The sequence below is a fragment of the Pogona vitticeps genome, chromosome 1 (assembly GCF_051106095.1).
Source record: "Pogona vitticeps strain Pit_001003342236 chromosome 1, PviZW2.1, whole genome shotgun sequence".
NCBI lineage: Eukaryota > Metazoa > Chordata > Lepidosauria > Squamata > Agamidae > Pogona > Pogona vitticeps.
This window is the reverse complement of record NC_135783.1, coordinates 293,509,928-293,525,328: the sequence shown is the minus strand read 5'-3', so window position 1 is coordinate 293,525,328 and position 15,401 is coordinate 293,509,928. Positions and strand designations below refer to the sequence as shown.

The following is a 15,401-nucleotide window of genomic DNA, read 5'->3' as shown; positions in this document are numbered from 1 at the left end:
GCAAAAAGTCCAGTATAGCCAAAAATAGCAAGAGCTCTATCCGAAAGGAACCACTTCGCACGGTGGAGAAATGGAACTGAGGCTTGGGTGGGTGGAGCATGCGCAGTGTAGGCAACCTAAAACTCTGTTTCTTTTTCTATTTAAGCTCTAGAACATTCTGAGAGGATCATCGCTGGAGCTGATTTAACCCTTTTGTGCGCATTCACAGAAGACCATGATGAAGAAATGGTCTGTGCTTTATTTCTGCTCTGTATATTCTGATCAGTATATTCTGTACATTGGTCAATTTCTCCATCAAAAGCGTTTGCCATATCCTATTCAAAAATGTCTCTAATGAAATATCTTGGGTGTTTTTCCAGCTTTTAGCAATCTCACATCTTGCAGTTCCTGTAATATTTGCAATCGGGTCTTTATTAAATAGCTTTTCATTTCCCCCTGTAAATGCTGAAAATAATAGTAATATTTCATTCACAATTTTTTATTAGTCAGTATTTCTGTCCAATTGATTATGTCCTGCCAATTTTTTTTTCTATTTTTGGGATGCTGTTTTCTATTCTTAGTCATGATTTTTAAGAGACTAAATCATTCTTCTTTTTAATACAAACAATCCAATGTCTTCATGTCAAGTTTCTGAGTACATAATTTTATAGATGAATATTGCTTTTTGAACAGATAAACTATCTATCTGCCATGGCAGGTCTCCCATTTTTTTATCTTAGGCACATTGCATAGTTGTGGCCCTTCCTGGACAGGAACTCCCTAATCACACTGTTCCATGTATTGGTAATCTCTGCTATTAATTACTACAATGCTCTCTGTGTGGAGCTACCTTTGAAGATGATTCAGAAGCTTCAAACAGGTACAGACCCTGGTAGCAAGGTTAGTTTTAGTATAAGAAAGTATGATCATATCTCCCCAAAACTAGCTAGCCTGTATTGGCTGCCTGTTTGCTTCCAGGCAAAATTCAAAGTGTGAGTGTTAACTTTTAAAAGCCCTTTATGATTTGGGTCTTTGTTTCCTGTTGGGGTGGCTCTCCTTAAGGCACCTGGTCTATCCAGGCTTCACGGCTGTGAGTAGTCACCCTTAGAGACGCCAGAAAAACTACCAACAGGAACTGGGCTTTCTCAGTGGTGGCTGCAATGCTATGAAATGTGTTGCCTGTTGATGTTTGCCAGACTCCCTCCCTTCTGACCTTCAAAAAATGTATGAAAGCCTTTTTTTTTAAGCCTTTGGGATAATCCTCCCCCTTGGATATTTTGATGGACCTATGTGCTTTTACTTCAAGCTTTTCTGCTGTCATTTCTGGAGGTTTTTCCAATCTGTTTTTATTAATTGGGTGTCTGTGTTTGGTGGTTGGGCAGGGTTTTTTTTTATTGCTGTCAGCCATCCAGAGTAGTGCTCTGTCACTAAATCCATCCATCCATCCATCCATCCATCCATCCATCCATCCATCCATCCATCCATCCATCCATCCATCCATCCAATGCAAGATTTTTGACTACAAAAACAGTACAGTCAACCCCCAACTTACGAACGGCTCTAGATACGAACATTTTGACTTACGCACCACTCTACAAGGGAAAAATGGACTCAACTTGTGAACTTTTTTTGAGTTACAAACAGAAAAAAGCGGGGGGAAGGCAGGGAACTTCACTTGCCCCCCCGCCCCCCCCCCACAGCAAGCGACACTTTCAGAAGCCTCCCAGGGCCAGGGGAAAAGCACCATTTTTTACAGTATTTCAAGCTTTTTCCCTGCTTTCCCAGCAGCCATTTTGTGCTCTCCCCCTCTCCCTGCCTCTCAGCTGATCGGCGTTGGGTCTCAGAGGCTTCCCCGGGCCTGCTCAGCAGGTAAAAAGGCAGTGCAAAAGCACCCGGGGAAGCCTCTGAAAGCCGTGCGTTGCCGTGGGGGGGAGCAGGGGGGTTGGGGGCATGCCTGCCCCACACCCCACCCCCGTGGTAAAGTGCTGCTTTCAGATGCTTCCCCAGGTGCTTTTGCACTGCCTTTTTACCTGCTGAGCAAGCCCCAGGAAGCTTCTGAAAGTACCTGGTAAGTGACTTTGTTTTAATTTTTTCCCCATAGGAACGCATTTATTAAATTTCAATGCATTCCTATGGGAAATTTGGTTGCGACTTACGAACTTTTCAACTTACGAACTGACTTCCAGAACAGATTAAGCTTGTAAGTCAAGGGTTGACTGTATACAACTCCACACTGTAATCACCATATAATAAGGGTAGAGGACCAGCTAGCCTTACATGGTAAAGATAGGCATTAACTCCTTAACTAATGAGAAGTCACACATATAGCAAATTGTCCAAGACAGTGAAAACCTCTTATATTCACAGGAACCCCGTGGCGCAGTCGTTAAACTGCTGTACTGAAGCTAAAAATGTGCTCACCACCTGGGATTCAAGCCCAGGTAGCTGGCTCAAGGTTAACTCACCCTTCTATCATTCCAAGGTTGGTGAAATAAGTACCCAGCTCACTGGAGGGACAATCTGTAGCTTACATAATTAACTTGTAAACCACTCAAAGTGTTTCAAGTACTATGAGATGGTATATAAGCGGCACACTTTGCTTTTTGCTTTGTATACTTGGGAACTTGGGTTTTTTAAATATTAATTGCAGAGAACTATAACAAAATACTGCAGTGCAAATTGATTTTTCAGTCCAGTAGTTAATGATTTCCAGACACTTTGTAGTTCAAGTATTACATGAGCCAATACTACTATGTAGTATTAGGAAAGCTACATTCCCTTTGCCACAACCATAATGAACAATACAGGGAGAGAAAATATTCTTTGCTGAATTTTTTATGGGTTTCCGATGTATGAAAGTTACTTTAAATCTTTTACCACTAATAGAAATAGGAAGTGCTCCCACACTATTTTGTTCATTCAAAGATGAATGATTGCAGTCAATTGTAAATTGTAAGCATTATTTTGAAACTTTTCAAGTTATTAGAAAAAAATTCTTTTGTTGCTTCCTACTGAGATAACGTGTGTCAACTACATCCATTCCTGAAGATTTCAACATTTAGAAGCATCAAAATAAAGTTTTAACCGTATGATTACACTGCTTCATTTGTGGAAACTTACAAGAGGTCCAGATGATATTGTTTTCTATTTGCAGATGTCCTGATTCCTCATTGCCTCTTCTCATTTTTTTAAACAAAGAAAATCGGTAAGTGGAAGGAGCTATACATGACCCCAGTGTAGCAGCAGGAGTCCTATGTTTGGAAACATACAGTGGTACCTCGACTTGAGAAGATCCCTTACATAAGAACGATTCGAGTTAAGAACGGCTCCATTCACAAAAAGTTGCTTCGACTTGAGAATGCAGCCTCGACTTAAGAACCAAAACAAAGAAAAAGAAAAACCCTTCCTGCCTTTTTTTTTACCTACCGTATTTTTTGCTCCATAAGACGCTCCGGATCTTAAGATGCACATAATTTTTAGAGGGGTTAAACAGGGAAAATATATTCTGAACCAAATAGTGTAATAAAATATTTAATACACTATAACAGAATAACATTTGAACCATGTAAAGTGAACAGCAGTCAACAGTGGCATTAAGAACCATTACCACTGTCATTAACAAATGGAGAGACTTAAAGCTTTGTGTACTCATGTACCATAAATTTAATTCAAGTACATATAGACCATTATCAGCCAGTGATAAGACCTATACCACGCTACCTATGTTTTATATTTCCTTTCATCCACCTCCTCCCCATGCTTATAGAAATGACAGATGAGATTGTTGTGCAACTCTGCCCATCTACAGCTCAATCCTATATTAAATTAGAAATGGTTTGTCTGATTGGGCACTGCATTGAGAGGTCCCTTTTAGTTGTGTGGAGGATAAATAGTGAAATTAAACTATTTAACAGCTGGTTTTCCTTATTTACTTTAGGTTATGCAAAAGAACAGCAACACAAAGCTTAACCTGATCCCATTCACCAGCAGTAGCACATGCTCAGCATAAGACCAAATCTCCATTTTCTGACATAATTGAATGTTTATAGCATGCAAGGCACAACACACAAAGCCAGGAACAATGTTCTTGACCAGCCAAAAAAACTGAATACAAACTATAGTAACTGAAATCAGGAAGCAGGTACTGTAATCCAGTTAGAAGTCACGAGGCACAGTTAGTTTCCTTGCTGCAACACCCTTTGGAAATACATTCTCTATTAGATGCCCAGAACTAGTTGAAAAGTTTGCCAGTTGAATCCAAATTTCCCACAGAAATACATTGAAAAAGGTCAGAAACTTTAAAAAACCTAAAAGAAATTCACTTACCAGGTACTGTAGACTGAGCCTGGCTCTTCACAGTGCCTTGGTAGACCCCAGAACAGCCAAAAAAGAGCCCCAAACAGCTAAATGCCAGCAGGCAGCCTGCAGACGGCAGCCATTTTGTGCTCTTCGTTCCTGCCCTTTCCCCACCTAACAGTTGATCAACCGCTTCCCAGGCAAGCAGGTTTCAACTCAAATGGAGCACCTTTTAATCCAAACAGGGTTTAACTCAAAACAAGAAGCTTTTAAAGAAAAACAAGCAGCTCTCTAACTGCTTGGACTAGCAAGGAAGCAGACAAGCAGCCTCTTCACTAACTGAAACTTTCAATTTCCCCTGCTTTCCCCGCCTTCCCCACATATTAGGTATGCTAATATATGTGCACTGGAGGATTGTGGGAGGAACATCTAGCCCCTGATGGGGGTCCTTTGGGGCACCCCAAAACACTGAGGAGCTCTCCTGGCCTCTTTCAGCACTGGGGCTGTGCAACCCTGTTCTGATCAGGAGGTGCAGCCAGGCGGTCACCATGCCTTTTGAGGGCAGGGCACACAAAGGGCCAGGAGGCTTAGGGGCCATTCAAACTCAGACCTGGCAGAGAAGATACCATTCTTGTAAGAGTGGTTTTCCCAGGGTAAGGCTCATCTATTGCACTTCAGATGAGCTGACCCCTGTGATTTCCCCAAATGTGGGAAAATCAACTGCCTAAATGGGGGACTGTGTTTCTGGTTTCCCCTGGTTTTTATAGAATCACTCCTTCCCCTTTGGTCATTGGCTGTTTGCATTGCTTGCTGCTACAGGCCTGTTTGCCTTGTTGGTTTTCCAGTTGAGCTACAGGGAGCAGATCTTGGAAAGCCAGCAGTGCAGAATGCTGAGGTCTGAACAGCAAGCAGTCTCTGCTACCAGTTCAGAGGCCTCCTGGCATGGCAGTGGGAGGCTTTTGGGTGGTGGTGGCTGAACCCTGGGTTATTGCATTCACTCCATAAGACGCATGTACTTTCCCTCCCACCTTTTTGGAGAGAAAAAGTGCGTCTTATGGAGCAAAAAATACGGTAAGTTCACCTTAGGTCAAAAGAAGAAAAATGCACCCCCTAGTGGTAGATATGGTTTTGCATTGTTTCCTATGGGAACTAATGTTTCAACTTAAGAACAGCGCCTCAACTTATGAACGAAAAACAGCAGATACAGATTAAATGGTTTCAATGCATTCCTATGGGAAATGGTGCTTCAACTTAAGAACATTTCGACTTATCTGTCAGGATATTGTAATTTTTATAGGCCTGAACCTGGATAAATGTGTTATTAATGAGCTGTCATTGTGAACAGATGTGTGCATGCTGAGTCACTGTGACTGCTGAGGAGATGATGCAATGTCTGAAGATGAGAAGACACCCAGGTGCAGAAGATGATGTAATTTGTCTTCTGATTGGACTAAAGAAGCCTTGTATATGTATATAAGTGAACAGTGTATTCATAGATTCTTCTTCTCTCTCTATCACTTGCTGCTATTCTCTATGCCGGTTTGTTTAATGATTTTCTGCCATGCTGAAGTGATGCCAGTCTGTATATACTTGTAAATATTGTAAATACAACCGTCTTGCTAAAGAAGAAGAACGTGTAAGTGTCTTCAATTAACTCTGTGTATTTTCCTGTCGCCAAATCCTGACAAGAACACAGTCCCAATACGGATTAAGTTTTTAAGTCAAGGTACCACTGTACTTAGCCAGGTTGACACATGGCTTACTTACATAACAAGTGAATTAACACAATCAGTTCTCCATGATCTTTGAAGATTGCAAGGAAAATTACAGTTGCTCACAGGAAGCACATGATTCTCTTATTGAAAAAGCTTCTAATAATTATAAATGCTTTTAAAGATCTTTGCTGGCATGAAACAAAGATGTCAGAAGGATGACCTTCTCACACACAAATCCAACAGCTTACTGATTCATAAAAACATGTTTATGTTGGGATCAAAGAAGAGAACATTTCATTGACTGTGCTAAAGCTCTGGAACTCACTATCCCCCGCCAAAAGAAGCTCATTTCTCTCCAAATCTCATATTAAGATTCTGTGAGATTGTTGTGGAAACACCCTAAAGCAGTGGTCCCCAACCTTGCGCCTCCAGATGTTCTTGGACTACAACTCCCAGAAGCCTACACCACCACCTCTGCTGGCCAGGATTTCTGGGATTTGAAGTCCAAGAACATCTGGAGGCCCAGGGTTGGGGACCACTGCCTTAAAGAGTTCACTAAACGTAGGAAGCTCATTGAAGGAACAACAGGTAATAATAAAGCACATCAAGCAACATACTGTACATGGCATTGAAAACCAAATATAATCTCAAACAAGATTAAATTTACAATTGTATTGCAAGAAACTGGAATGAAAAACTACATTAGCATAAAATGGCAATTTGTAAAACAGAAGCAGAAAAAAACTCTACTGCTTAGGCAGTTCTGTTCATAAAAATATGAGCCATGCAACAGCTACATGCAAAATTAGTTGTGTGAAACAGCATTCTTCATGTGAACTGTCTAAAATAAGTTCTGTCTTTCTTAGGCTAGAGTCTTACACAGGTTATTGCATATGTGTGAGTAACAGATACAGTCAGCTTAACGATTACCCCGCATTACGATGAATCTGCTTCACAACAATGTTTTAGTAATCGCAACTGCGAAAAGTTTTTTTCTATACATGGAAAAATAGAGTATGTTTTAAAGTTCCAGAGCTTTAGCACAGTCAATTGCGATCGCAAAACGATGGCCTAAATGGGGTTTTTTCGCTTCCCGATGATCGATTCCCTGCTTCAGGAACTGATTCTTCACATTACGAAGATCAAAACAGCTGATCGTCGGGTTTTCAAAATGGCCACCGGGTGCTCAAAATAGCTCCCTGCTGTGCTTAGGGACAGATTCCTCGCTATACAGGCACCGAAAATGGCCACTGTATGGAGGATCTTCGCTGGACTCTGAGTTTTTAGCCCATTGGAATGCATTAACTGGGTTTTAATTTCGCTTTACGGTGTTTTCGCTGGAACAAATTAATGTTGTTAAGCGAGGCACCACTGTACTCTTGAAGTAAAAAACAATGGCCCTACAGCACAAAACAATTCCTGGACTACAACAGGGTCTAAAATGTTACATAAATCCCTGTTATTTAGTAAAAATTTCTAGTGAGCTAAATATGTTAGTCTTTCACTGCAGCATCATCAAAAGGGGCACAAGAAGGGCCAGAACAAACAGTAGAAAGCAGTAGAACAAGGAATCAGCCAAAAGGGTCAACTCTATCCCCTGTGAACTGGAAGGGGAGAAACGCTTCTTATTTCACTGAATATCTAAATCAGTTCATCTATGAATTGTCTCAGCTTTTGTTTTCTTTCATGATCACTGTTTAGACTCCAGTTCAGGTATCTCATAACCCAAGGTCAAATCTACCCCTATAGGATTCCTTCAATGGCCATGCCTTGTTCCCTATAACACTATGGCTTGCCCATTTTTAAAATATTTTTCCCATTCTGAATGGTTAAAATGTCTCTCTTAAGATTTAATTAATGATAGGACCAGAAAAATAGACTGGTCATTTCCGGTATCACATTTTCTTGTCTTTCACCTCATCTACCACTGGAATGCATTCCTCAAAAATTCTCTGAAAGTATTCTCCAGTAGTGTTTTATATATTTCTAATGCCTATAGATTTTGCATTTTTACTTCTTCTAGTTTTCCTGATTACAATTCCTTATCCACAATGGTTCACAAGAGGTTAAATTCTATCTTATTACTTGGAAGTTGGCAAAAATTGTGGAATTTTATGGTTGGATTGGAATAGAGTGGTTTTATTATTATTATTATTATTATTATTATTATTATTATTATTATTATTATTATTATTATTATTATTATTATTATTATTATTATTATTATTATTATTATTATTATTATTATTATTATTATTATGTTAATATGCTTATCTCTGCCAGGATGCACTTATCATCTCCCACTTACTGGTTCCAAAATAATCACTGTTAAGACTATGTTTGCACCTTTCCATGTTTCTAGTTCTCTACTATTCTATGCCACCTAAGGAAGTGTATAAAAATCCACTTGCTCAGATAAAATTCCATATATTTTATGAAGGAGGCTGTTGTCTGTGAAAGCACATGTCAAATTCAACTTATTAATCTTTAAAGCATCATTCTTTATTGCTGTTTTTTTAGTAAACTCTTCAGGAAAAGCTTGCTCTAGCCCTGTCCTTCTCCTCCCATTTAACATTTTCAATTTGGTCTAATCCACGTACTATATTTTTCCGTGTATAGAAAAAAACTTTTTCCTAAAATAATTAAAGGAAAAATTGAAGGTTGTTTTATACTCAGAAGTAAGGGGGAGAGGAGGGATCAAAGCACTTTGATCCCTGCTTCCCCCCCCTCCATGTTTTGCAAAGAAAATGGAGGGGAAAAGTGATTCCAGCTTTCCCCCTACATTTTTGTTGTAAAAGCAGCTTTTTCCCTCCATGTTTTGCAAAGAAAATGGAGGAGGAAAGTGATTTCTGCTTTCCCCCAACATTTTCATTGCGTAACTCACAGGTAGTGGCATGAATAATGTAAAGCAGCATTCCCTGTACAAGAAAGACCTATTTAGGCATTCAGGGAAACACAGCCTCAACCCTCAATACAGCATACCTCACCATGACATTCAGCTAAGTGAAGCCTGCCTAGTATTGAGAGCGGGGAAGCATTCTGATCATTCAGAAACACTTCAAAGACATAAAATCACTTAGCTGTCCCGGGCTTCTGTAGAGAAAGGTGAAATATAAACCAAGTAAGTAAACAACCTCATTCTTATAAAATGCATTTCTTCTACATTGAGCTTCAGCAGCCCTGCCCAGCTTCATTTCTAACAAAAACCTAAATCACCATGAAATTACAAATACTGCAAGACACCCTGTCACGTTCCCACCTGTCTCTTGATTGTTTCACTAAACACCAGGGCACAAGCTATGTGTCTTTCAGCTGCCACCAGTTGATTACACCAACATTATGTATTATTAATAATAGAGGTCCAGGCCATGTGTCATTTTAAATATAAGTTGTTTATTAATACAGGTAGTGAAGGTACAATCAATATCTTTAACTCTTAACCAAACATCCCACTTCATCCACGCTCAACCATCAACCCTCTCTCTCTACTCCAAACTCCCAATTTCAAAACCTCTCTTTCTCAACTCCCTCCACTCCCCCTCCTGCAGAGACTCTTATATCTGATGATTCCGCCTCTCCAGCATTCTCATTGGTACATGCAAATAGCTTATTACTATTCATGACCTGGGCAGATGCTACACCTCTTAATAAGTTTGTGACAGGAGGGGAAACTTAACTGTTTGCCCTTATAGACAAATGAAAATACACGAAAGACTGCAAATGTCAACCTCTTACATTACTTACATTACTAAGGATATATTACTTACATTAATAAGGATTACATTACATTATTCTTACATTACAAAGGATACTTACTCTTATTTTCACCATCAATATACATACCTCTTATTTTATTAATATCCAAGCAAATTTTGCAGTTTAAGCATATTCCGCAACTATTGCATAACCATAACAGTTAACATTGAACTCAAATAAAAACAAAGAATTTTATCTAGTCATTTGGTCTCCTAGACAAAGTATCGGCAACACATTCTGGGTCCCTTCTATGCTGCAGATTTCAAAGTCAAAGTCCTGTAAAATCAGTGAATCAGCAATCAATTTGCTGCTGTTGGCTCGAATAGTCCTTAGCCATAGAAGAAGAGAGTGGTCTGTGCACAGGACAAATCTTCTCCCCCATGGTGGCAGGCAAGCCCTGGGAGACCTCCCTGGGGGTCCCCACCGCCACGATCAGTACCTTCGGAGCTCGCAAAGGGCTTTCCCCGCCCACATCGGAGGAACCCCTTTGAGAGCTCCGAAGCCAAAAAGGCAGGGAGAAAGGGCTGGAAATTCAAATTTCCCACCCTTTCTCCCTGCCTTTTTGCTTTTGGATCTCTTAAAGGGCTTCCTCCGATGTTGGGAGGAAAGCCCTTTGAGAGCTCCGAAGGCAAAAAAGGCAGGGAGAAAGGGTGGGAAATTTGAGTTTCCAGCCCTTTCTCTCTGCATTTTTGCCTTCGGAGCTCCCAAAGGGCTTTCCACCCGACATTGGAGGAAGCCCTTTGAGAGCTCCGAAGGCGGCGATCGCAGCAGCAGGGACCCCCAGCGAGGTCTCCCATGGTGGCGGGCATGCCCTGGGAGACCTCCGTGGGGGTCCCCGCCACCGCGATCAGCACCTTCGGAGGTCTCAAAGGGCTTTCCCCCCAGCATCGGAGGAAGCCGTTTGAGACCTCCAAACCCAAAAAGGCAGGGAGAAAGGGCAGGAAATTCAAATTTCCAGCCCTTTCCTCCTGCCTTTTTGTCTTCTGAAATGCTGGAATTGATTAATTCTGTTTTCATGTATTTCAATGGGAAATGGTACTTCGACTTATGAACTTTTTGACGCATGAACGTCGTTCCAAAATGGATTAAGTTCGTAAATTGAGGGACCACTGTATAATATATCCCTGTCTATAAAGAATCTTTCAGGGAATTCAGGATTTACTGATTCTTCTTTGACTGAATTGAAACATTGTTACAAAGTAGAATCCTGTTTTTGTTCTTGTTTAAAGCAAAGCAAAGCAAAAGCAAAGCGAGCTGCTTATAGACCACCCCCATAGTGCTTCATGCACCCTCTGGGTGGTTTACAAGTTAATTATGCAGGCTACATATCGCCCCCCCCCCAGCGAGATGGGTACTCATTTTACCAACCTCGGAAGGATAGAAGGCTGAGTCAACCTTGAGCTGGCTACCTGTCATTGAACCCCAGGTCGTGAGCACAGTTTTGGCTGCAGTAGAGCAGTTTAACCACTGTGCCACAAGGATCTTTAAAACTATTTTCTTTAGAATTTCTTTAAACCACTTTAAACCACAAATGCTGGAATTGATTAATTCTGTTTTCATGTATTTCAATCGGAAATGGTACTTCGACTTATGAACTTTTTGACGCATGAACGTCGTTCCAAAATGGATTAAGTTCGTAAATTGAGGGACCACTGTATAATATATCCCTGTCTATAAAGAATCTTTCAGGGAATTCAGGATTTACTGATTCTTCTTTGACTGAATTGAAACATTGTTACAAAGTAGAATCCTGTTTTTGTTCTTGTTTAAAGCAAAGCAAAGCAAAAGCAAAGCGAGCTGCTTATAGACCACCCCCATAGTGCTTCATGCACCCTCTGGGTGGTTTACAAGTTAATTATGCAGGCTACACATCGCCCCCCCCCCAGCGAGATGGGTACTCATTTTACCAACCTCGGAAGGATAGAAGGCTGAGTCAACCTTGAGCTGGCTACCTGTCATTGAACCCCAGGTCGTGAGCACAGTTTTGGCTGCAGTAGAGCAGTTTAACCACTGTGCCACAAGGATCTTTAAAACTATTTTCTTTAGAATTTCTTTAAACCACTACTTCAGCTAGCTTATTTGATTCATCTCCACTTAATTCTTCTTCAGAAACCTCACCATCATCATCAGGATTTTCTATCTTTTCTGTCTGTGAGCGTGTAGTGATTAAAACACTCTTGACATGTTACGTTAAGTCTAACCCGATCAAACAAGGGGCAGGGATATGATCTGTAATTCCTGTTTTCCATAAACCTTGCCACACTTGATAATTTATATGCACTTTAGCCATGGGTAGATTAATTAATTCTGTCCCAATCCCTTTTACTGCAATTTTCTCATGTTGAATGGTATCTCCCTGTGGGATAATATCAGTGTGACACAAAGTTATTTGAGAACAAGAGTCTCTCAATGCCAGATATTTGATGTTATTAATATAGATATTTTGTCCATAGCACCACATCAATTCCATGTTGCTTTTAATATAGCAGCAGTGAACAATCTCTGCTAGAGGTGGCAGTTTTTCCTGACTCTCTGTATGGTCAGTTACCGCACCATTTTTAACTGTCTCAGGGTTATCTTTCTGTTGTTGGATATAGTAAACTTTCTTTGGTATATTTTCCCCTACGTTCTGTTGATCTAACTCTTTATTCTTTAATTTTAAACACTGTGAAATGAAATGCCCTTTTCTTCCACATCCAAATCATACTTTCTCCGTTCTTCGATCGAAGTATGGGGTTTTGTCTCCCTTCCCTTCAAATCTTTTATACATCTGAGGGTTATGTTCTGAGGGTTGGTCCCTAAGATAGCTTCCAGTTGCCTGCTTGTTGTTGTGGTAATCCCTGGACTCTTTCTTTCTGTCTTCCCAGTTTCTACCACCAAATTTTACTTCAGAAATTTTTAGGGTTTTTTTCTGATATAAAATCTGGTGTCTTGCTTGCTTATTGTACTGTTTTGGGCTGTTTGTCTCTGACTAAATACCTTAGTTATCCAAGCAAAACCAAATAAAATTGTTCTAGCCCTATAATATTTTTCATATCCTCTAGAGATTCAACATTAGCTTGTTCTAACCAATTTTTCAGGTATCTGACCATATTAGCTCCTGACTGGGAATACGATTCCTCCTGTTTCTTTGTCAATGCTCTAAACTTTCTTCTGAGGTGCTCAGCATTTATTCCGCATCTCACAAAAACCAGTTTTCTAAAAACCTCATATTCTTTAGCTTGTTCTTGGGGCATCTGGGAATAGATCTCTGCAAGTTCCCCACTTATTTGCATTCTTAAAATAACCATTTACTCTGATACCTTTACATTATAGTCCCAGCATGTTCTATTAAAAGAAATCAGAAATGCCTCAGGATTATCCCTCTTTCTAAATTGAGGGAATTCTTCAGATCCACTTTGGACAGATTCTCTTCATTTGCATTTGAATTATTATTATTATTATTATTATTATTATTATTATTATTATTATTATTATTATTATTATTATTATTATTATTATTATTATTATTATTATTATTATTATTATTATTATTATTATTATTATTTAGGGCTGTTATTTCTAATTTCTTCATTTCCAACTGGCATTGCATCTCTTTTCCCTCATTTCCATCTGTCCGGCTTCAGCCTCAGCTCTAGTCCTTATTTCTAACTCCTTTTGCCTGGCCTCAGCCTCAGTTTTCATTTCTCTTAAGAGAAATTTCCACTTTATAAACTCCTGGGAGGTTAAAGCAGCTTCCCTCCCTGAGGCATCCTCCTCCTGGTGTAGATATTTCCAAATTTCCCTCCTCTTCCTGAGGTAATGTTTGACTTTCCACTAGCTACATAGCTAACCTTTTCCCTCTCTTAGAAGACATGTTTAACTGTTTTTATATTTTGGAAAAGTTGGCAGGTTGTTTTCTAACAGAAGCAGATAGGCAAGCCCCTCTCTTAAAAATACCTTTTTTCCTGTTCCATGTTAGAGAGAGACTGATACTTTGTAGTGTCCCACTGACAGCCATGGATTGCTACTTTGTTACTTTTAGGCTCCTAGCCTCACTGTTCTTTGTGTCTGATACACTGTTTCTTTTTAGTCTCCAGACACCCAGCTTTTTCCCAGTAATACTGTACTTCTTTTCTGATAAGCCTTACCTTTATTATTTCACCTCAGCTATTCCTATGGACCTTAGCATCCACTTTGATCCCCTCAGCGTTCCCTTTTCCAGAGCCTTGGGATCTAAAGCTAGCCCCCCTTTTGTGTCCTTTCTCAGTGTGAGGTAAATTTTTAACTACAGAAATCTCCTTAAGAGTCTTTTACTTGTCTTTGTCTTAGTCAAAGTCTGTGGTTTGGAGTCCCTTCCAGGTTATCTCCTCAGCTCTAGGGTTCCCACTCCTTCACCTTGACCATAGGCAAACAAGTCTCCTAGACTCAGAGAATTTCTTTTACTTTTAGCTTACTGGTATTCATTCCCTTTGAATCCCAGAATCAGAAATTTCTTTTTTTTCTTCAGCTTACTGGATTTCTTTCACTTTGAATTCCACTGCAAAGCCACCACTTTTATGTCACACATCCCCAGCTCCTCTGTTTGTTTTCCCTAACAGACAGATTTGCCTTCGGGTATGACTGTTCCTTTTCTCCCTAATTATGCTGCCACCAGAGGATTTCTTCCTCAATTACCAATTATGAACACAGAATCACTGATGTCAAATATAACAATGTTTATTTAAAGATTAACAGGCGAAACACACAAAGAAAATCATGGATGGTATTGTAGTTGCAATTCATTAAATTTCTTTTGTTTTACATTTATGTTGGTTCATTTATATTCGTTTTCAAGCACCGTGTAACTGTTTATTTAATTCTTATAATTTCTTCTTTCAGTTCTCTCATACATTAACTTTCCAAGTGTTCTCTTTTAAATTCCATCTTCCCTGTCTATCTATCCCTCTATATATCGCTATTCTTCTTATCTCTAACTCTTTCCCTGTCCTAACTTTTCCAAACTGTCCACCCTAACTGATTCCAACTGTCGTCCTTTTTTTCCTCTCCCTCCTTGGTTCCACCCTCCAGTCCTGTCCTATCATTGGCTCCCACATCAGGGTTCTAACGTGATGGACATGCGTGACATTTGGACTGTCCGTCACAGTGAGTATGCTTCATTGACGTCCTCTAGATGGGGTTTCTTGAAGCTGGATGGGCCTCCTTGCTCTTCAGGGTAAACAAGGAATTTCAGCCTGGACGTCTGCCGTGTGCATGTAGGGACTGGTAGCTTGGCTGGAGTTTTGGGTGGCTTGCTGGATTGAGCAACGGCTTTAGGGCAGTCTCATTGGAGATGGTCCCCACCACACAAATAACACTTCATAGGGGGACCCGAAATCGCTGGCTTCCTGGTGTCACTCAGAGGAGTATGCTTAATCTCTTGGAAAACTGGTTTGACTGCATTCTTAAATTATCCTGGCTTTTTCACGGCTTCCAGCCCTGGCTTGGCATTTTGCTTGTCATCTTTGTGAAACGCCCAAAGTTCATCTGCAGCCAAAGCCAACTGTTGAAGATTAGGCAAATGCTTTTCTAGTAAGGTAAATCTAAGCTCAGGTGGCACCAGAGTCAGGAACTGCTCACACAAAAGTAACTGAGTAATTTGCTCAGCAGTCTGTGCGTTTGCAGCTTGAATCCACT

General features: G+C 40.2%; 2 protein-coding genes and 1 pseudogene across 5 annotated transcripts in view; 1 reads left to right on the top strand and 2 right to left on the bottom strand.

Annotated features, from left to right (window-relative positions):
* Nucleotides 1–15,401, bottom strand: part of LOC144588101 (uncharacterized) — a 287,228-nt gene that overhangs the window by 45,215 nt on the left and 226,612 nt on the right. The window lies entirely within an intron of this gene.
* Nucleotides 1–15,401, bottom strand: part of FUT8 (fucosyltransferase 8) — a 167,719-nt gene that overhangs the window by 65,128 nt on the left and 87,190 nt on the right. The window lies entirely within an intron of this gene.
* Nucleotides 4,878–5,032, top strand: LOC140703561 (U1 spliceosomal RNA; annotated as a pseudogene).